The sequence below is a fragment of the Triturus cristatus genome, chromosome 1_2 (genome assembly GCF_964204655.1).
Source record: "Triturus cristatus chromosome 1_2, aTriCri1.1, whole genome shotgun sequence".
Classification (NCBI taxonomy): domain Eukaryota; kingdom Metazoa; phylum Chordata; class Amphibia; order Caudata; family Salamandridae; genus Triturus; species Triturus cristatus.
This window is the reverse complement of record NC_140580.1, coordinates 572957795-572979617: the sequence shown is the minus strand read 5'-3', so window position 1 is coordinate 572979617 and position 21823 is coordinate 572957795. Positions and strand designations below refer to the sequence as shown.

At 46.4% G+C, this 21823-nt stretch overlaps 1 protein-coding gene across 6 annotated transcripts in view; it reads left to right on the top strand.

Annotated features, from left to right (window-relative positions):
• The window catches only part of LZTS2 (leucine zipper tumor suppressor 2), a 647770-nt gene that overhangs the window by 98619 nt on the left and 527328 nt on the right, over positions 1–21823 (top strand). For 4 of the 6 annotated variants that reach the window (XM_085606497.1, XM_085606500.1, XM_085606493.1 and 1 more), the window contains exon 2: positions 6704–6869. The exons of the other annotated variants lie outside the window; for them this stretch is intronic. The gene's annotated coding sequence lies outside the window, so the exon portion shown is untranslated. The remainder of the gene's footprint in view (positions 1–6703; positions 6870–21823) is intronic. 6 annotated transcript variants of the gene reach the window in all.

The following is a 21823-nucleotide window of genomic DNA, read 5'->3' as shown; positions in this document are numbered from 1 at the left end:
TCATCCCCATCATCCCCATATCAACTGAACCAGGGAGCATAAGCCTACAATCCGCAGAAAGACATACCTGGTTGCCGGAGTGCACACCCCATGGATGGATCATATTGAAGGACCCCACCTCCCCACCCCAGGCCACCCCCCCCCCTATAGTCCCATTAGCTAGTGCTGAAATCCTTGTGCGTTCACATTTAGTAACTATGAGGCCCCGAAATTACAACTTTGGAGAGGACCACAGTCCCGGAGTGTCTTGCCCGGCTCCCAAGGAAATTCAAGGACTCAGGAAGCATGTCGCCCCCGTCCTCTCATATAGAAATCACCCCATGCACCCCTTACTACTATAGTAATTTAGGTGAAGGCTGCTCGCTCTCTTGGTTCTCTTGTGAAGGCATGTTTTTATTCTGAGCCTCCTGACCAGTGCGGTTGTGGGTTGATCATCGCAAACCACTCTGTCGGCCCACGGTCCGCCAGCCCTCCATCCAGTCGTTCGCCTCTTCTGGTGAGTCCAAGAAAAATGCCTTTTCACCATCCAGAATTTTGAGTCGCGCCGGGTACAACATCATATACTTCACTCCTTGGTCTCTGAGGGCTCTCTTGACCCCTTCGAAAGATCTGCGCAGTCGTTGGACATTTAGCGTGAAGTCCGGGAAGAAGCGAATTGTGGCTTTTTCCAACTGCAGATCTCCAGACACCCGCAATGCCTGCAGGATGGCATCCCGATCCCTGTAGTTCAGGATCCGGGCAATGATGGTGCGTGGAGGGGCCCCCAGCTTGGGCCTCCCCACCAACGAGCGATGAGCCCTCTCCACTGAGAAGAAGTTTGATAGGCGCTTCGGCTTAAGGTGTTTAAGTATCAGAGCCTCCACGAAGCAGTCTGTGGACGGGCACACCATTCCCTCCGGGACCCCCACGATGCGGATATTGTTACGCCGCGCCCGACCTTCCTGATCTTCCAGGCGAGCTGCAATGTCCGTTTTGTTTTTTGTAAGTTTGGCGACCTGCTCCTCGAGTCTCTTCGTTTTGGACTGTAGGTTCCCAATGCCGCTTTCCGCCTCCGCTACCTTGTCTGACATTTTCCTTTCTGCGTGGAGTAGGTTGACTTCCTCAGTTACCGAGTCCAACTTGGGTTCCATAGTGCCACGCATCTCCTTTATGGCCATCATAATGTCTCTGAGCGATGGGTCAGGCCCGTCATCATCTGCCCCGCGTTGCTGGCTCCCACCTTGGTGGCCCTCCTCCTTGCCCATGGTGACTGTGTATTTGTCAATGTGGTTTGTTTGGCCTTGTGCTGTCGGTCTGTTGCGGCCCATGACCTTAAGTTATGCCTCAGTAGTCGAATCGGTCCACGGGTCACCCAGTGAGGAATCCCCACTCTCGCGGGCCTACCAGAATCACCTGCCGATTGCGGTGTCTTCGAACCTCTTGTTTCGTGTCTGGCACCTAGTTCATGTCTGGCTCCTAGTTCGGGTAATAGCCTCTTGTTTCGTGTCTGACTCCTAGTTCGGGTAATAGCCGGACAGCCCGCAGTGCGCCCCTGCCGGCCTCTAGGGGCTCACCCTCACGTTTGTGCGGTCTTGCGTGCAATTCGGGCCCAGTCGCAGCCGGGTGGGTCCCCGGTGTCCCGGTGTGCGCCGCGTATTGGCCCGCCCGCTGTGGCGCCACCACCTCGCTCTGGCCCGCTGATTACAATGCGGTCCTTCACTGTGCCCGATATTGCTGTTCCTGTCTGGTGTGGTTTATGCAGTGCGGGGTCCCAGGGCCGCCCGCTGGACAGGCCACAGCTCACCCTCCACCGTGCCTCCCGGGTCGGTCTTCCTCAAGCGCTGGACGCAACCCTGTGCCACTCTCAGGGCCACGCACCCCTTCCCAGGGCCCACTGCTGTCTTAGGTCGGGCTGGATTGAACCAGGGCTCCGAGTCTGAGGAGCGCCGCCCATGCACCACTTACCCCAGGTGGGGGGAGCGCCAATGCTAGACCGTCAACTCACGGGGTTCGTATGCTCAACGGCACCAGCTAACTCTGGCTCCTTGGGCTCTGAGGCCGGTGGCTGTATTGTGTCACCGCTGCCGCTCTGCCAGTCTCTCTGCGGTACCAATGGACGCCGCAGGCAGCAGGACCTCTGCGCCGCCCGCGAGGCCAGCCGCGGCACTCCTACCTCTGCTGTGCCTGGCTCACCTCGGCCCCCCGTCGTTGCAGGCTCGCAGTAAGTCCCCCAGGTCGCACAGCAGGCCGTAGTGTACGGGCGTCTTGAGCCCCCAGGACACGGGGCTTTCCCCGGGGCAAGCCGCAGCCCCCCCCCCGTCCGCAGCGGTAATAGTTCCGCGCTGCAGCCACCCGCCAGCAGCTCCCCAGGCCTCGCCGTCAGTCGCGGCTCTTTAGTAGCGGCGGCGGGCGCCATTTTCTTACTTCAGGACGCGCGGCCCGGATTACCAACCAGCGGCCGGAGAACACTTGCACTCGGTTCCTGTCGGCTTCAAATGCTGCCCGCCAACTCCCCTCAGTTACACGAGGCGGTAGGTATCCTTTCTATGTCGGATAGTGTTGGATTGCGGGTGTTTTGCTGCGATCTGCTAGCGCAGCTTTCCTAGTGTGCGGCCATCTTCCTTGGCTGCAGGCCACGCCCCCGAATGTTGTCATTTGTGATGTCATTAGTGATGTCATCAATTATGTCTGTTAACACGTCATGAGTGATGTCATGAGTGATTAAATATGTGATGTCATAAGCAGTGCATGCTTATAGTTAGGTCAGTAAAGAATAACTGATGAATTTCAGTGTTTCCTTTTTCCATTTGAAACATTGTGCAATTTGGTATTGTATATGAGAAATCATGCTTGACTTTAAAAGTGATTGGTTTGATGGACTTTAGGCAGAGTCACTGGAATTATGTGGGTCAGGGGAAGACCAAATTATGCATCAGGAGAGGAAGAAATTATGTGGTAAGGAAAGATAAATAATTCAGCATAATGTGGTTCATTTTGTGGCATTATTACCTTATTATTGTGTCATTTTTACACTTGTTAACACTGTCTGGGCAAAGGTTTCACCTCATTAGTACCAATTTGGCACCTACGTGCAGCAATAAGCAACAGAAAGATGAGTCCATCTTTTATGAAGGGTCTTCTACTGTGCAGCAACACGCGTTGCTGCTTTTTGAGTTACTTTTGATCCATTTGAGGTGGAAAAACTTTTTTGTTAAAATCTGCAGTTTATCCAGCAGGATATGGCTTATGTGGCAACTGCGGCAAATCCATAATTATGCGTAAATCGTTGCAGCCGCAAAACTAAATAATTCCAGTGGCCCTGACGTTAGGTTTACAACAAGTGCATTTGCTGTCTTTTTAGGTCGCAGCCTACCAGACAACTACGAGAAGAAAGGCTGGTAGTCACTGCGCCTCTTTTACAGTCAGCCTCGCTTGCGTAAGCAAGGGCTATAAGTACAAAGTGCGTGTTTACGCACCGCTTGCATGTTTTCAAAACACATACATAAAAGGCATTGCATTTACAATGCCAATAGCTCAAACTCTCGCAAATGCCAGACTTAATGCGTTGGAAATGCTTGTTGTACAAGTAGCAACTCGGGCCATCAAATTGTCACATCTGTAGGTGGAAATAATGTTCTCTCCCATATGCTAAATTCATTAATTGCAGTGTCCCTCCCCACCCCCTCCAACCCCCTCCCCGTGCCAAATACTTGTTACAGGGAACGGTTCAGCTTTTTGGCCACTTGCACTGTTTCGACAGTGCTCGTTTTGCACAACAAATTCGAGGAACAGAGAGATTTGAGCCCATGGCAGGCCTGTCCTTGAACTCGGGCAGTGCACTGCAATGCCCTGTAATTTCTTCCCATAGCACAACTTTTCCTGATAGGAAATGTCCTATCACGATTTTATGTAGTCGATTCATTGAAAGCAAAAGATGAAGACCAATATTTTACTTGGAGACTGGCTCCAGTGACACTCTGCAGTGACCCGGTAATGCTAAAGCTTCTGAAAAGGTCAGACGGAAAGCTGTAACGCAGCACAGCCTTATCAATACATTTACATAGATGCGTAGGTTGAATGTAAGGATTTTAGTCACTTTACGGTTAGTTTTTAGCACTGATATTTTTGTGGACTGGACCACTATTCTATAAGTAGCCAAGTGCTTTAGAAAGGGCAGATTACTAGACAGCAGCACTAATGCAACTGCATTGAGGGCCCTCTCTGGCAGTGCAAGGCCCTTACAGAAGACATGTACAATCCCATTACAACAGTTTGAAGGATGGGAGACGATGGCTGATGCAATTGTCTTGAAACACACGACCTCAGTTTTCAGCACTATTAAGTTGCCTGTAACTTGAAATTGATTCATCTCGTCACAAGACTACCCCCTTTGCAGCATTTGTTCATTTCTCTCATAGGAATCCTATTCAAGGGGACTGAAAAACCGAGACCTGGGGCCATTATACACAAAGTGCCCTGGGAGCGCCAACATGATCAGTGGCCAGGATGCATATTGTGGCCCCTCGTGCACATAAAAACCGTGACCCTCTAAAGAAACATTTTATTTGTTGAATGTATTTAAATCTTTATATGACTTAGCCAGTACTATGGAGGTGTGAGGGTGCCTTCCAATCAGAAAGCAGAGTGAGTGGGGGTGGTTGCAATACTATTGGTAACAAGATATAGTTGGAAAAGGCTAATCTTTGGGCAGAAAAGAGAACAATCTACAACATCCAAGATAAGGTGGTACCAACATTCAGCATGGTGTTCTACTACTATGGGTCATTATTCATGGTCAGTCAACAACATTTTAAACAACAGTAGGCCAGAGGCTAAAGAATTGTTTTAAGAGATGAGTTTTAAATTGTGTCTTTGAAGGTGTATATCAGTAGGTAATAGACACGGGAATTGTTCGAAGAGATAATTTTTCAGTGGTTTTTGAAGGCTAAGAGTAGAGTTACTTTTCTAAGGCTAGGACTTGCTAGCTCCAGGCACACAAAGCAGCCCCTAATAACAACTCTTTGCTGGAAGTAGCTGATTTGAACTTGGGATCTTCAAGTCTTTGCTTCTCCGAGTTCCAGAATCTCCTCAGATGGTCAGGAGTTCAGCCAGTGAGGGAGGAGTGTTTTCGTGTATAGCCTTGTGTGTAATGGAGGGCAACATGATCTTGGCTGGTATGGGTAGCTAGTGAAGGATTCTGAAGGATGGGTGTGATGTGATTGTTTGTGTTTTTAACGTGTGAACTAGACTTGAGGCTTGATGGAGGATGGCTTTCAGAAGGCATATGTTAGATAGGGAGGCCCCTGCCAACATGGCTTTTCCAAAGTCCAGTTGTGAGATTATGATAGCATGCACCAATATTTTCAGAAGTTCATCTAGGATTGGGTGCCAGATTTTCTTTATGCCACCATTACAGGTTTTGTGATCTTATGGAAGAAAGTGAGAGTTGTAATGATTGTGAACGTCCAGAGATATGGCAGTAGAAGCTAGTGAGGGCATAAGCCTTCCAGATTGAATGAATTCTGGAGTGATGGACCCCCCCCCCCTTTTTGCTGCTGTTGAGCATCACAAACATTTGTGTTTCTCTGTTTCGTAGCAGGAAAGTGTATTTCACCCATGCTTGGACATGGAGCCGATTTCTTCCAATAGCAAGGTCTTTTATGTTGAACACTTTCGGGTACAACTCTGCATCAACCCAAATAGTTTCATACCGAAATATCTGGTTTCATACAGATGTTGAAGAGAGGAGGAACTTGAATCGAACCATGAGGAACTCTACATGATGTTGTGGCTGGATCAGAAGCGTGATCCCAATTCTTACAAGGAACAGGAGGTTTATCAAGAAGGATGAGAACCAGTAAAGAGCTCAATCATTGAGCTCCATGTGATGTTCAAGGACTGTATTAGTCTGCCATGATCAAGCATGTCAAATGCAGCAGACAGATCGATGGATCCAATAATTCTTAACCTTACCAAGGATGCAGTGTACATTGTTCTGTACTTTTAGGGGAGTGGATTCCATGCTGTAGCCAGCCCTAATACCAGATTTATGACTAGATAGTAGCCCTTCCCTGACAGTGTGAGATTGTATTTAGTGAGCTGCAATGCTTTCAGTGTTTTCCCAAGCCATGGGGGGTTTCATATTGGGCAAAAGTTGGCTGTTTGGAGTGGCAACTTTTGTTTTTGTGATGATGGAAAAGTTCTTTGGGTGAGGGATGCATTTATTAGCTTTCCCCGAGCTCCCAGAAAATGGGAAGGATATATTTGATTCTGGCCAAGAGGGAAACTCTGAAGTAACTTGTAGGCCTCAGCATTTTATGTTGAGTTTTCTAGATCATCAGAAGATACTGTTGGGAACATTTCACATCATTTTTGAGACTTTTTGATTGAGGCATAGACTTCCCTTTGAATTTGTCTCTTATTTCGCACATTTTACATTTTTTTCATTAAATTGGAGTTGTGAAGGTCTTTTGATTATCTGGGTATTGTTCCATGCAAGGTGTTGCGATCTTTTTGATGTGTGTTAGAAGAGATCAGGATACATTTGGTGAGGAAACCAGGATACATATGGAGAAGACATTATTTGATCTTGTATGAACTTGGGTTTTGCCCCATGAAAGAGGGCTGTATATTTTTTTCTGAGCCTCTTTATCTAAGTAAGGTCTTCAGGGAGAGTTTATTTTTCATCATTCCTCATCAGTTTTCCTCTGTGTCTTTCTTTCAGTGGAAATCTGCTCTACGTCCAGGTCTGGGATGGATTTTTAACGAACGAAGCGAGGGAAAATAATCAAGTTTAATTGAGATGAGGTGCTCATTTTCCTGAGTCACTCTGTCAACATCTTTTGAGTTATCAAGTTGGTCTACAATTGGGACAATGTTTTCAGAGTAAGGTGAGTGTGATGTTTTTTCAATCTTGTGTTAGTCTTTTTCACATGAGAGTTTATTAGCGATACGTTTAGCAGGGATAAATGTTTGTGGCATGGAGTAGCATAGATTGGAGTGTTGCAGCATTGTGGAATGCATAGATTATAGTGGAGTGGTGCAGAGTGGAGAACATTGGTGCAAAGTAGAGTGCAGTGGTGTAGAGTGCAGTGGTGCAGAGTATTGTGCCATAGAGTTCAGTGGCAGAGTGCAGTGTTGCAGAGTAGAGTGTCATAGAGTGCAGTGGTGCAGAGTAGAATAGAGTGCGATTGTGTAGAGTGCAGTGCATAGAGTATAGCGGCATAAAATGCAGCGGTGCAAAATAGATTACAGTAGAGTGCAGGTGAGTAGAGTGGTGCAGAGTGGCATTGAGTGGATTTTGTCAGAGTGGAGTGGTGCAGTGTAGAGTGCAGCGGTGCACAGTAGATTAGAGTGGTGTAGAGTGGATTGGCATAGAGTGCAGTGGTGTAGACTGGAGCAGTACAGAGTAGAGTGCATTGGTGTAAAGTGCATTGGCATAGAGTGCAGTGCTGTGGAGTTGTGCAGAGTGGAGTGCCTAGATTATAGTAGTGTAGAGTGCACTGGCCAAGAGTGGTATAGAGTAAATTGGCATCATGGCTGGACTGGCCAGCTGGGCAAGCAGGCAAACCCCCTGGAGGCTGGACCCCTGGAGGCCGGTTTCGGTCCATAGGAGTCTGCTTTCAGTCTCCTGTAGTGGTGGTGCAGTTACGTGGCCTTGCAGCAATTTGCAATGTTGCCCGTTTGTTTTTTGGGAGCTAGTTTTAGGGTGAATGTGCACCTCTGTACTTATGCACCAATAGCAGGTACCTTGGCACCTACCTACTTAACAGAGCAAGCACAGGAAACATCAGAAACGAGGTTGGAGATGTGAATGCAAGGTAGTTAAAACTGCCCAAGTAGTGCCCTCCCAGCGCATGCTGTTAATATCAATGCGCTTAGCTACAGAGACAGGCACTTGAGGTAGGCTGTATGTGTACCTACTCCTCATCTTCATGGTTCTTGCAAAGGCAACACTCGTGGCACTTTGAACGGGGCCATCAGTATGTGTGAGTACTATTCTTGACAGAAGCAGCAGGTATTATATTGGATTAAGGTGTAGTTCCCTTTATTTTTTGAGAGGATCCTTTCTCTTCTATACGTCTTTTAAGGTGCAGGCAGCTTTGTTTACTTCACCAGTGTGTGCAGCAGTAAATGGGAAACATTTTGCTTGGATTGGGAGAGATGGGCTGTAGACGAGAAATGCTTGCATGTGTTGCAAAAGTTGTCTTTAGCTGGTGCTCCTTCTGCTGAGCCGAGATTTGATGCTGCATGAGTCTCTTCATTCTGGAACCTGTAGCCATGTTCATCCATTAAAACACCCATACTTCAAGTCCAAGAATGCAAAGTAAAAATCTGTACTGAAGCAACTTGTTGTTGTCTATGACACTTGGGGAAGTTGATGCTCCCCATGTCCTTGCAATATTGTGTTTTGTGACACCAGTCGCCATCGCTAGCCATATCTTCTGGTATCTAGGCCAGTTTTCCCCCCACCACCACCATAAGTAGTAACCATTTAGTATCAAGAGCCACCTGTATAGGCGTGACCCGGGACATCACCCAGCGCCAGAACCCCATAATCACTAGACAGTCCCATAGGGTATGAAAAAAGGTCCCATCCTGAGCAAAGCCTCTAGTACATAGTAGCATATCAGTCTTTCCAATTGTATGCAGGAGGGGTCGTGAATAATACGTCCTATGCAGGATCTTAAGTTGGACCAACCTAAACCTGGCTCGAATAGCTATTTTGCGTGGTCCCTGAAGAGAATCCATCCAGTCTTCATCATCATCGTCAATGTCACCCAAATCATCAGTCCATGCGTGTCTTATGGCACCCAATAGATCTGGGGAGTTGTTGACTAACTTCCGGTAAATAGTGAGGATTCAATTTTTGAGTATAGGTTCGGAGAGCAACGAGTCCTCTGAAGGCAAAGCTTCTGGCAAGTCTTGCCTTCAAGGACATGCACCCACAGAGCATGTCCCAGTTGGAGGTATCGATAATGCTCAGTCTCTGCCATCTCCTACTCCAGACGGAGGACCTCGAACCTTATCAGAGACCAATCTCTCCGCACATTGCCCAGATGTTCTATGCCTTTTGTCACCCACCGAGAAAAGCCCATCAGGTTGCCCACCTCACATAGCAGATCACTATTCCATAAAGTAGTCAGAGCTGTGAGCCTGTCCTTCCAACCCAGGCAGCCCAGGGTTTCCCTCTAGATTCAGATAACAGTCCCCATGTGTGATGGCAATCTCTTTTCCAGTCGTTTACAATAGAGGATTGCCTAATGCCCCCATTCCCCATCACTTTTTTGTCAACCCGATGGGCCAGTTCTTCTCTATCGGAGAAAACCCCCTCATTTACCAGCAGTAACTGGGATGTCTAATATTATTTCCTAACATCCAGGGTAGCTAGCCCTCCATCATATATCCCTCTTTGTAGTTTTTCTAGCACGATGTGCGACGCACTGCCGTTCCTTAAGTGTAGACGGAGTTCTTGGTCTATTTTACTGAAGAACTCCACTGGAATCGAGTAGGGTGTATTTTGTAGCACGTATAGAAAGTGTAGGAGGGTCATCATTTTATAGAGCATGACCCAGCCCATTAGAGACAAAAGAAAGGTATCCCAGTGTATCACGTTATTGTGGAATCGTTCCAGTTGGGGTAACAAGTTACTCTGAATAAATGTGTACGGACCACCGGTGATGTAGATCCAGAGGTACTGGAAGCCCTCAGTTACCACCGGCACCATGCATTCAGGAGGGAGCTGTGGCAACAGCCCCAACAAGGGAAAAATGATGGATTTGGACCAGTTAATAAGGTAACTGGAGTAACCACAGAAGAGATCCAAGATATTCAATATCCTGGCCACCGTAATGGTCTTGTAACATTCAGTAGGATATTGTTGGCATATAGGGAGATGTGTTCTTCCCAGACGCTGGTGACTCGGATTCCCCCATGCCAGTGTGTCCTGTCGGATCCACGCTGCAAGTGGCTCAAGCACCAGGGCAAGGATCATGGGCGAGAGAAGGCACCCATGTCTGGTTCCCTTCCGCAACTCAAAAACTGCGGGACGTCGTTCCATTGATCCGTACCCTGGCCATAGGGCCCGATAGAGAAGTTTTACCCATCCACAGAATTTTGGTCCAAAGCCTGGCCAACGCAGTGAACAGGTAAGGCTATTCGATACTGTTGAACACCATTTTGGCATCCAGTGCCATCAACAGTGCCTGATCTGTGTCCGGCAGGCCAGTCATGTGAAGCATGCCATAGGGTCTCCTCAAATTAAGGCCAGTACTCAGGTGTGGCATAAAGCCTGATATACAATGGTAGTAATGACTTTACTTAAGCACGTCGCAAGAGTATTAGCCAACACCTTGGCCTCCGCATTCAGTAAAGATATGGGCCTGTAGGAACTACAGTCGGTTGGGGGTTTTCCTTTTTTGTGTAAGACTATAATCGTGGCCATACGTTGGTCGTCTGGCAGTCGGCCATGGGTCAATGCTGTCTGAAACATATCCAGCATCGGCTTAGCTACTTGGTCCGCCAACCCCTTGAACAGTTCAGTGGGCAGGCCATTAGGCCTAACAGCCTTGCCAGACTGTAGGCCCCGAATGGCGGTTGCCAATTCGTCCTCCGTCAGGTCTGCCTGCAAGGCCTCCACTGCTTCACTCACAAGTGTGGACAAGGAAATATCTTGTAATAGTTCCTCACAGTTATTTCTCATCCTAGTACTCAAGGAAGTGTAAAGTTACTTATAGTAGGCTGCAAAAGTATTGGCTATCACCTTGCATGTAGTCTGTAGAACTCCCTCCCCATCAACGACTCCCAACACCCATGAGCGGTCTCTGTCTCTCTTTTCAAGCCAAGCAACGAGTTTGTTGGCCTTATTGCCTACATCATACAGCTGGTGTTGCATTGCCAGTGCATGGGAGTGTGCTGACTTTTCCGCCAGGATCTCCAGGTCCTGTTTTTACGTTGATGTAAACTGGTGGCACAGGTCATCCTCCCTGTCACCACTCTAGTCTCAATGGCCTTTATGCCCCTCTCTATAACCGGACTCTTTTTTTGTGTCTTTTGTCTTACGTTCGTATTCAAATATTTGTTTGCTTCAAATTACCAAAACATGCATTATTTGTGCTTTCCTAACTCTGATAAATTCTGAAATATATGCACAGTTTATTTACAGACATTTAAATGTTGTGTGCTAGAAAAGAGCTTTTCTTTCACAGCAAGAGTATCGCAAAAGTCTTCTCACTTTGGAGTCAGAGAAAGAAAAGTAAATACCAAGCGCCATCGGAAGACAGAGCCTGACCTCTGTCTTTGAATGCACAGCACATGTGAAAAAATTAAAATAAGATTTAAAGGATTGTTTGCAGAAAGGGTGCATACAGAAGGACAGAAGGATACAGTAAATAAGCAATGCTCTACACCAGCAACAAACTAAAGCTGGACAGCCTAAAACAAATAAAGCCAGCAAATAGAAAGTAAGCAAATGTGAGTTATAAACCACCAAGCCTGTGGTAAGCAATGGGCAGAATGCATTCCCATGGAAGCGTTAGAATGCCCCCCCCCCCCCCCCCCAGATGTCTTTAGCAGACCAGACAGCTGCGCTGTCTTGTAGGCTTTCACCTACAAAGCACGTTGTCGGAATAAGGAAAAAAACGTGTTTCACTGTTTTCTTGGCTTTTACAGAGAAACCTTAAAAATAATAAAAGCTACTTCAAAGACCCTGAATCATTTCCTTTCTGTCTGAGTTTCAATCACTAATTTTGGAGCTGCTGTGAGCATGGAAACTAAGCAGAGCATTGGAATAATCTAGCCGAAATCATCAGACATGATCCTGCAAAAATCCACTGCGCATATTTCACCATCACGAGGCTGGTAAACAAACATGAACGCTTAATCTTGACATTTACATTTGCAATGTAGAATGGTTATGTAGATATTTGAGCCATGAAGAGTGATTATTTTAACTAATTGATAATCACTACATTTAGACAGTAAAACAACAGGACTTGGTTACCCTTTTCCAGTCTGTCCTGCAGTAGATTAAAACACCTGTAAAATAGAGTATATTAGAAATTAAAGTAGATTAAAATACCTGTAAAATAGAGACTCACAACTTTTGGTGAGGCACTACTGCATGAGGGTCACCAACAATGGTTCACATATGCTTTGGATGTTGTTATATTTCTACTTCAGGTTCTTCTTTTCTGATTTATGTTGGAAATAGTTTCATAATATCTACAAATATGTATTCTTTGCGACAAACTGAATCTTCAGTTTTCTGTAAAATGTTTGAGTTGGTGAGTTGACATCTTCGCTTATTGAGGCTAAGCACCGCCCATCAGCTGCTGCAGACGCACACCTTCACCCAAAATCTATGGATTATACAAATGAAAATTCGTTGTCATGCAGAGTTCTCTCCAGTAATCAAAAGTATTTGGCTTGAGCTTTTAGTTTTTTGATTTTCTGAGTTTGATATTTTGGAGAATTTTTGCAGATTTTAGAATCCGTATTTCCTGATAGATATATTGTTTAAAAAATACAAAATAAAGCATTATCTACAAAAATATCCATAACCATTTGTGCAAACATATACTGCTGAATTTACTTGCAGAGAAACAAACTACTTTTGCTTACTTAAGCACTTCCTTAGGAATCTTTGCTGACTTACCAGGCTATTATTTCACTCGGGTTAATGTGTTATCACATATCTTTTTTTTTTTTTTTACATCTCTTCTACAGACAGCTTTCATGAAGACCTATGGCTTCCAATGTAACTGAGTGGGTTTTGGGTCGACACCTCACTAGTGAATGGCATTGTTGTCTATCTCACTTGTGTGCTCCCTGTTTGATGGCTTTCCTACTATTTCTTGTGATGTCTGTCAAGGAGTATTTCAGTCTCACGGTGTTCTGATAGGATGAGCTCTTTAAGCACTCGGAATGCCTGTATTTCCTTGCTCTCTCTCCCAGTTTTGCCTGTCTCTCTCCGCGCGGTTCCTTCATTTCATCCCTATCTGCTTCCCAATTTTTCCTACCCCGCTCTCATCCAGCTTCTTGTATTGATCATTAATGAAATCTATTTTTAAGAGGACCCAGCAGCAGCAAAGAGCTGCTGGGCCGCTAGCATCTATTTTTTTTTATTTACTATTTAAACAAACCGTCTGCCATGTTATTATGGATAATTTAAAATGGGTGCCTGCATCATACATAATACATGCGTGCACTTTGTCAGCCAACCATGGAATGGGTTGTGTTTAATACAAAATGTATTTCAGGGTTGCCAGCCATGCAAGCACATGCATCTTGATGCATGAGCACATGTGCAATTGGCAAAGCAAATAACTCGGCCTAGACATATTGGCGTTAACAGTGCCTGTTTCTGTTTATCATATCAATGAGTGATCAATTATCATTTTTTCACTGAGCAACAAAGCAAATTAGGTAGGCCTGCTTTTCTCTTTAGATGTGTGTTTTTCTAGGTTCTTGGCGTATTGTTTGTCTTCCTTTATTCTTATGTCTTATTTCATGTATCAGTCTGGAGTCAACACACTTGCAGTTTATTCCTGGCTCTGTTTGTTCATATGCCCAGCTATCGGCACGAAAGGTTATATAATCAAATATTGATGATGAGGGCTAAGCAAATATTACAGAGAAAAGGAAGTAAATGAAACCATTTTCAGCTGCAAGAAATGTACTCTTCTCAATTATATAGGGAATAAACGCACCTGTTTAAGCCATATCCCTGTACAAAAGGTATGTCTGTGCAGTGAAACCCTTTAAAAGGGCCTCCGATAAATAAGCTCGTACTGGGTCTCCAAACCCAAACAGAGGCTAGGAAGCAGAGGAACATTCTGGAATGATTTTTGTTGGTGATTGCAAGCGAAGCAGAACTTGGCACAGAGACCAGTTTTCTTCTGTACAAGCCAAGGCCCCTCTAAACATTCATCACCCACATTACTATTGGGCTCCATTGTATGCTCGGCCCTTTAAGGCTCAGCGGCTCAGCTGGAACACGTCTGTGGTGCTGCTAAAGCCTGCATCATGGAGCATCTGGAAGCCCATCAACCTTTGTGTTTCAGGAGCGGTGGAGGCCATTTGCAGCTGAGTAACTGTGCACATTCTGCCTTTATAATACTCCCTTGTGACACAGGGCTGTGTTCCACACATGGCTCCCATTAATAGCTTGTAAGTTCTTTTATGACTGTACTGGACTAAAATACTAAACCAGATTTGTTTATGTTTCTATTAACTTGTGGGTGTGGGTCCATGCCATTTATTGCATCTCAAAATGAGGTTATTTTCTAGTTTAATCTTCAGGAGAGAGCATATGTTAACTCTTTTGAGCTTGATGGGTCACTTGCATTTAATTTCAAGCCTGGTTTTTCTTTCTGGCATATCTGCTAGATTGCAGGTTTTCAGAACTTTATGCGAGGACACCAATTTATTTTCACTTGGGGGGAAAGTAGCGTAGTAGAGAAGTCACCGATATTTCCAATTTATATACTGCCGCACACTACATTAGCAAATCAAATGAACGATGTATAGTCTTGGTACTTAAGTCCAGCACATAATTTGTAAACATAAACACATAAATAAAGGCCACTGCACAATATATGTTTTAGGAGACTGCTGTAGTTGACTTTACGCACTCGCTGTTTTGGCTGCGGAGCTGCGTGTCAGTGATCACCCTTCAGTTTAGTGTATTTTATGTTTCTCTTTTAACTTCAGTTGTGCAATACATTATGAAATTCATTATGGAAAATAACTTTTCAATTTGGTTTTCAAATGTACTATACACCTCAGGTCAGAGAAGGGTTCGTAGAAGTGTGCCACCTTTTCTTTTTCTGCTAAAATTGTAAGTTGCATCTAACCCTTCTGCTTGTCCATGAAATATAGGTGGAAACATATTGCTTTGGCGTCTGCAGCCCTCCCGCTTCTCGCTGTTACGCACAGCTGTCGAGTTTCTCGCCGTCCTGTTCCTCCGCACGTCCCCCTGTTCCAGGAGGTCGAACGTCACAAACCTCGCCGTAACATCTGTTCTGTGTCAGCAGCACCGACGGACGCCCTTGAGTGGACGTGCACTGTACAAATACTGCGGTTATGTAACGTCGGAGCTGTGCAGTGCGCCTCACCCTGCTTGGCTGCACACTTGAGCTCGCGAGCTTTACTGGCTCGCCTCCGTGCAGCTCTGAGCCCGCGCGCTCCCAGTGCAGAAGCAGCGCCGAGAGCATCGTGTACTAGGCCCGGCCTCGCCTGCTATTCCAGTTCTCGTTGCTCTGCCGCCCCCTTTGGTTTTCTTTCCCACAACTACAGTCCCATGCAGGGCCGGACTGGAAAACACATCAACCACGGCGCAGATGCATAGCTGCCAATTTTTCAAATTTCTTATGTCTGACTTCTCCATGGTTTCAGTGTACGAATGGGCGACTGTGCGGCCAAACGAATGACGCTTTCTTGCAGGTAAAACTAAGCAAATAAATTCCGTTAAAGAGATAAGTATCAGAAAGTGCCCCCTTTTGAGGAAGATGAAGCTCTCAAAAGCCTTCAACTATAATGGGAGGTCAGCAGTGCTTGATTTATTAAAAAAAAAACTGCCGGGGCTCTCGTTAGGAGGCGGCTGCAGCTGGCATCACTCATCGCCCCTGCCATGCTGCCGATGATAGTGACCGCACAACTGCTAGCCATCACCCTCCTAGAAGTGTGACAATTCGGACTATTTCAGGCCCCCAACGCTATACGAATGGCTTTGGCAGCATGTAATAATCACTTGTAATGTATATTGAAATTGTAATTAACTGTTGTTGTCATCTCTAAATTAGTTAGACAGCGCCACCTAGTAGCAGACTGTCACAAGCACTGGTGTTGACAATTAAGTGCTGGATTTCAGCACCGGAAACCACTGGCTCAAATTAAACACTGAAGGTCAGTAACCTACTTGTCTGTGCCAAGCCCTGGCAACTGACTTCAATTCGGACTCTGTCAGCCGCACTGACTGCCTGCTCTCTTCAGATGAGGCTGGTAGAAGAGGCAGGCCAGGGCCTCTGGTATAGTGTGGAGCTCGGTAGACGTGAGCGAGCCTCTGTAAACTTGAGCCAGATGCCTGGCTCTGGCTCAGCTCGACACCCTGTTGGCAGTGCTTAATTTGTAAAATATTAAGTGCCAGGGCTCTGACCAGGAGGCCACTGCAGCTTGCACCACCCATCGCCCCTATAACCCCTGCCAAAACAACTTCTAACCATCTCTCGCGCATGTAAATGCGACAGTTCAGATTATTCCAGGTCCCCAAAGCTAAAGAAATGGCTGGGGAGGCAGGTATTAGTAATTTTTTTATGTACATTGTTTTCTTAAACAACTGTTATACTGCTCATCTATAAATTACATGAGCAGCGCCACCTTGTGGCAGACTGCCCTAAGTGTGATGTTGAGAATTAGGTGCCGGTGCCGAGCACCGGAAACCAATTAAGTGCCGGTGCTCAGCACCGGAAAGCTCTGGCTCAAATTAAGCACTGCCTGTTGGACCTTTGAGCCCAAAACAAGTCCCGCTTTCCTATGGTTTCTGTCCGCCACCCACACTGTAAAATCATGCCCCAAGAACTGAAGATTAAGCATTAACCTGTGATGGGAAACGGGAGAGAGCTAGAGATACCATCTAGTGACTGACTTGCACATGTAAACCAGGAAGCCAGTCTCGGCTTCCCCTCTTCTCTAAACTCTGGAATCCCTGGTGAATATTTTATTTCACAGACCATCCATTTGCCTCATTATCAATGAGAGTACCTTCAAATATGTGCATTAAGGATGTGCGTGGCACAAAAACCTCTCTGTGTTGGATTTGACAGATTATAACGTTGTATCATGTATAAGAACCTAGGCCAACTATAGGGTGCACATGACAACAGACACGCCTTTCAGCTTACCAGCGGCATTGTCATCTTATCAGGGGCATGAATGTTTCTAAGTTCATTTTTAAAATCTTTCACTTTTAGAAAATGGTTCTCACATGATGTTTGTTGCATGATTTACATGACAAAAATATTTTCAGGGCTCAACTTGTGCACGGGCTGTTTTAGCCAAGCCGGACCTAATAGCTCGGCTCTAGCTCGGCTATCCCGGTTAATGTGATGGCTTGTTCACCTCTAAGTACGAATAGTGATTGCCCAACCACACGCTCATCAGACGCTTCCAGCCAGTGTGACCATGCACTGCTGTTAACTTGAGAACAGCAAGTCAGTCTGAGCCAGGGGCTTGTTCATATGTCAGGCTGGCGGGGCTGCCCGCCAGTGCTGATAGTGAGCGGAGAAGGCCAGTGATTGGCCTCATGTGGACCAGTGGAGCGCTGTGGGATGTTGCAGTGTGTGGCTTTAACCCCTGCTGCTGGGCCCGGGACCTTGGCTGGACAGAGACAAGTTGCTTAACTGGACGGTTCTTCTCTGATCCAAAATCCGGGACTGGGTGGTGTTAGGGGGTATATCCCATACCTACTACTGACCGCCAGAATGAGGAAGTCGTGAAGAAAGAAAGAATCCTTCTATACTCTACTGCTGCCAGACCCAGAGTGCTGTGTTCCGCCACCCTGTCTGGGACTCAGTTACTTAAGTGGTTTAGCAGAGCTATTGAAAAGGCACCCATAGGCCAGGAGCAGGTTAACTGCTGGCAGTTCGAAGTGATGGTGCTCAGTGCTGCGGGGATGTGCCCTCTACTAACCAGCAGCCACCGCAGGGCTCAGTAGAGTTCTGACACAACAGCTCCCCTACCCTTACCTAGACTCTCGACATCCTGCGTTTCTTGTGTGGGGGCCGGAGAAGCAGTGTCTGAACTGTGGTGGCGTGGTGAGCAAAATAACGATGGATTAAACCCAGATCTGTGACTGGGGGTGAATGTTTTGCCAATGGGCAACATTCCGTCCATCGTCTTGTGTGTTTTGGGGCCGGAGAAGCAGTGCCAGCTTTAGCGTTGATGGCGCCCAGTGTGACAGTGTTTGTTGGCGCTTTCCTAATGACCACCTCCACCATGGATTCTCTCACTACCACCCTTTGACAGTGCCCCTCAAGTCTCCATAACCACACTCTCGCTCAGATGCATTTGATTTGTTTTATAGTGCTACCAGTGTAGGGTGTCAGAGCACTTTATATCACACATACATTGCACAGTCAATCGATCATATATGTGTAAATCAACATATTGGAAATGTTACAGAAGACTACAAGGTGTAGGAGTCACATGTCATCCATACTGGTAGGCAGTATAGTTCAAGAGTGCTTGGTCTGGAGAGGCACAAACTCAGCATTTAAAACGTAACATCATGGTTGGGGGTTCTCTTTAATAATAAGAATTGATTTTTACCCAAGTGAACTCTTCTTCCAACATGGATAATGAAAGCTTGGGGGGAAAGTCATAAGCTCTAATCTTATACCTTGCAGTTTGCATGCAGCTCTTTGACAGTGCATAGCTCACTGTTCTGTATTTGGATTTCAACTTATAAACTGAAAGTAACAAAAGAATGGCTCTGACAAAAGCAGTAACCCTCTGACCTATTTACATTCTGTGCACTTTGTGATCTGCATGGCACATGTTCTTTGCAGAAGGCATATTAACCCTCTGTGCTACCTTATGATGACAACTAAGTGGGTCGCACACCGCTCGTCATACTAGCAAGTAGCCCCATAGGATTCTGGAGAATGAAGTAGCAGCGGCGAGTACACCTATGCTACGAGTGTAAAATAAAATGCCATCCCTGGACACGTGTTTCGAGGTAGTTGCCTCTCGTCAGCAGGGAGCAGGTCTGTATGCGGGGTGCCAAGTAGACTGCCAAATATATAAGGTTTAATACCTTTCACGGCGCGCGGGTGCGGGATCCTGACTCGTCAGCCAATAGCTCGAGGGAGCTTTTTAAATACAACCAAGTGGGTCGCACACCGCTCGTCATACTAGCAAGTAGCCCCATAGGATTCTAGAGAATGAAGTAGCAGCGGCGAGTACACCTATGCTACGAGTGTAAAATAAAATGCCATCCCTGGACACGTGTTTCGAGGTAGTTGCCTCTCGTCAGCAGGGAGCAGGTCTGTATGCGGGGTGCCAAGTAGACTGGCAAATATATAAGGTTTAATACCTTTCACGGCGCGCGGGTGCGGGATCCTGACTCGTCAGCCAATAGCTCGAGGGAGCTTTTTAAATACAACCAAGTGGGTCGCACACCGCTCGTCATACTAGCAAGTAGCCCCATAGGATTCTGGAGAATGAAGTAGCAGCGGCGAGTACACCTATGCTACGAGTGTAAAATAAAATGCCATCCCTGGACACGTGTTTCGAGGTAGTTGCCTCTCGTCAGCAGGGAGCAGGTCTGTATGCGGGGTGCCAAGTAGACTGCCAAATATATAAGGTTTAATAACTTTCACGGCGCGCGGGTGCGGGATCCTGACTCGTCAGCCAATAGCTCGAGGGAGCTTTTTAAATACAACCAAGTGGGTCGCACACCGCTAGTCATACTAGCAAGTAGCCCCATAGGATTCTGGAGAATGAAGTAGCAGCGTCGAGTACACCTATGCTACGAGTGTAAAATAAAATGCCATCCCTGGACATGTGTTTCGAGGTAGTTGCCTCTCGTCAGCAGGGAGCAGGTCTGTATGCGGGGTGCCAAGTAGACTGCCAAATATATAAGGTTTAATACCTTTCACGGCGATGATGAGTCAAAACTTCCACTGGGAAAAACTCCGATCTCTCTCCAGGAAGAACATTAATCACCGGCGTTATCTTGAAATTTTTGTTGTTGCTTGAAAATTGCTGGAGACCAGGAATCTGGCAGCAGGAGCTTTAAAAGCATAATATGCTTGCAAAAAAGGCTCTCCCACCGGAAGTTAGCACCTAGTGTGGTGGCACCAGTTGCACTGCCCTTAGCCGGCCCTGCAGAGGAGTTCAGGGTGACAAAGACGGGGCCGTTCGGGAGTCCTGGTGTCACGGCAGGTGGGTCGGTGGCCCAGTGCAGTTACAGCCCGGACTGCTGATTGACTCGTGCTGGTGGATTAGGTGCAGATCACCTTGCACAGCAGTGCTCAGCAGACCTGGCCCACCTCAAGGCCTGTCACACTCTGGTCATGGTCATGGCTGTGGGTATTCGGAAGATGTTGGAGCGAGTGTCGGAGCATCCACTTGTCACCAGAGATACTTCAAACAGTGAACAGCCTGTATTGTTCTCAGCAGCGAGCTTGAAGGAATGGCCATCTGTACAGCGTACATTGTTATCGATTTATTTATTTTAATATGCCCATAATCGACCCAAATAAATAGGTACAGGATCAGTAGTATATCTAATATCTGTGTGTTAGAAATGTCGACTGCATCTATAGTTTTGCCCGCAAGATGTAATAAGAATATTTCAGATATCTTCAATGTAGATCTACTAGCAACATATCAATAAGGCATGGAGCTAGCTTCCCATTAACGACACGTCTGTATGGACCCTGTTGGTTTACAGAAGTTGCACCATTCACAGAGCATTTGGCTTCTTTTGGGCTGACCTAACAGTTGGGGTGTTGGTTTTGTGAAATCTGTGTGAACTCAGTTAGTTCAGATTGCCTTTGTGAGGTTTGGGGCAAATTAGGGCAGTTTTATTTCCAGGGCCCCAACTGGCCCCCAACGCACAAGGACCCATTAGTTCTAACGGAATCTCTCCTTCCCCTCCCTTGGTTTGTTCGAGGCTTTCTTTCCTCTGTTCACCACTGTCATTTTGTCTTCCCATTGCTTCCTGGCCACTCTCTCTCAGCATTTGCTGGAAAGACGGCATTTGCAATAACATTAGCTGAGATTCATTAGATGATTCAGTTCTTTCCTGCCCAGCAACACATTGATTAGGAACAGAAGCCAATTCAGAGAGACCTTCGTCCTGCCATACAGTGCAGATGCGTGTTAGTTGTTCCTATTCTTGGGGTCACAGGCCCTTTAGAAGTGTACCTTCTTGAGCATTTTCAATATGTTTGCCAGGGACACCATGTGGTGCACCCCTAGTATTTTTCCTTGGCATGGGCAAAAGCAAAACCTCCGGTAGATCCTCCTGCTTTTCTTCTACCGCTTCTGAGTTGTCACTAGTAATTCAGGGAAACCTAAGGAAGGAGGGGGTGCAGAATGGGGCACAAGCCCTCCTCCCTCAAGTCAGCCGTTTCTCGCCGGGGCCTTTCAGTCCCCTGCCCTGAGAATCTTCTGTACTTTTCATAGCTTCTTCATTACAATTTAGGAATATTGTCCTTTGTTATGGGCTTGATATGGTTTTTTAGTCCTTCAATCATTTCTTTTGGTTTTTCTAAGTGTTCATGGTCAAAGAGTACCTTGTTCTAGCAAATACTTTTTACCCACACAGCTACTGCACTTGAACCAGTCATTAATGAACATGCGCATGGTTGGTGGTACATCACATGAGCAGGAGTCTCTCTTGCTGTTTTTTTTTTACCTTTAGATATTTCTGCCACCGTTCCCTTGCTGCACCTCACTAGCAATCAGGGGTCTACTTACCCTGGACCACAGCTTATCCCATGGAGGGAGTGGGTACAAGGGAAACAAGCATTGGCATAGCCAATAGGTCTCGCCTTTGGGACCTTATAAGTGTTTAGCCATGCAACAGTTGCATAACTAAATACTTATAAGGTCCCAAAAGCGAGACCTATTGGCTATGCCAAGCAGCCACGAAAGTGATCGCGATCAAATATCAAAGCGGCCATGCGGCCGCGAAAGTGAAAGTAATTGCGGTCAAGCGCGGCGCGCGCGCCCGCGCACATGCACTGTAGCTCTAGGCTAGCCTTGTAGCACTTTTTGGAGCCCTCTCAATAAGTCTCGCCAGACCAGCACATGCGCTGGGTCAGGCGAGATCTAA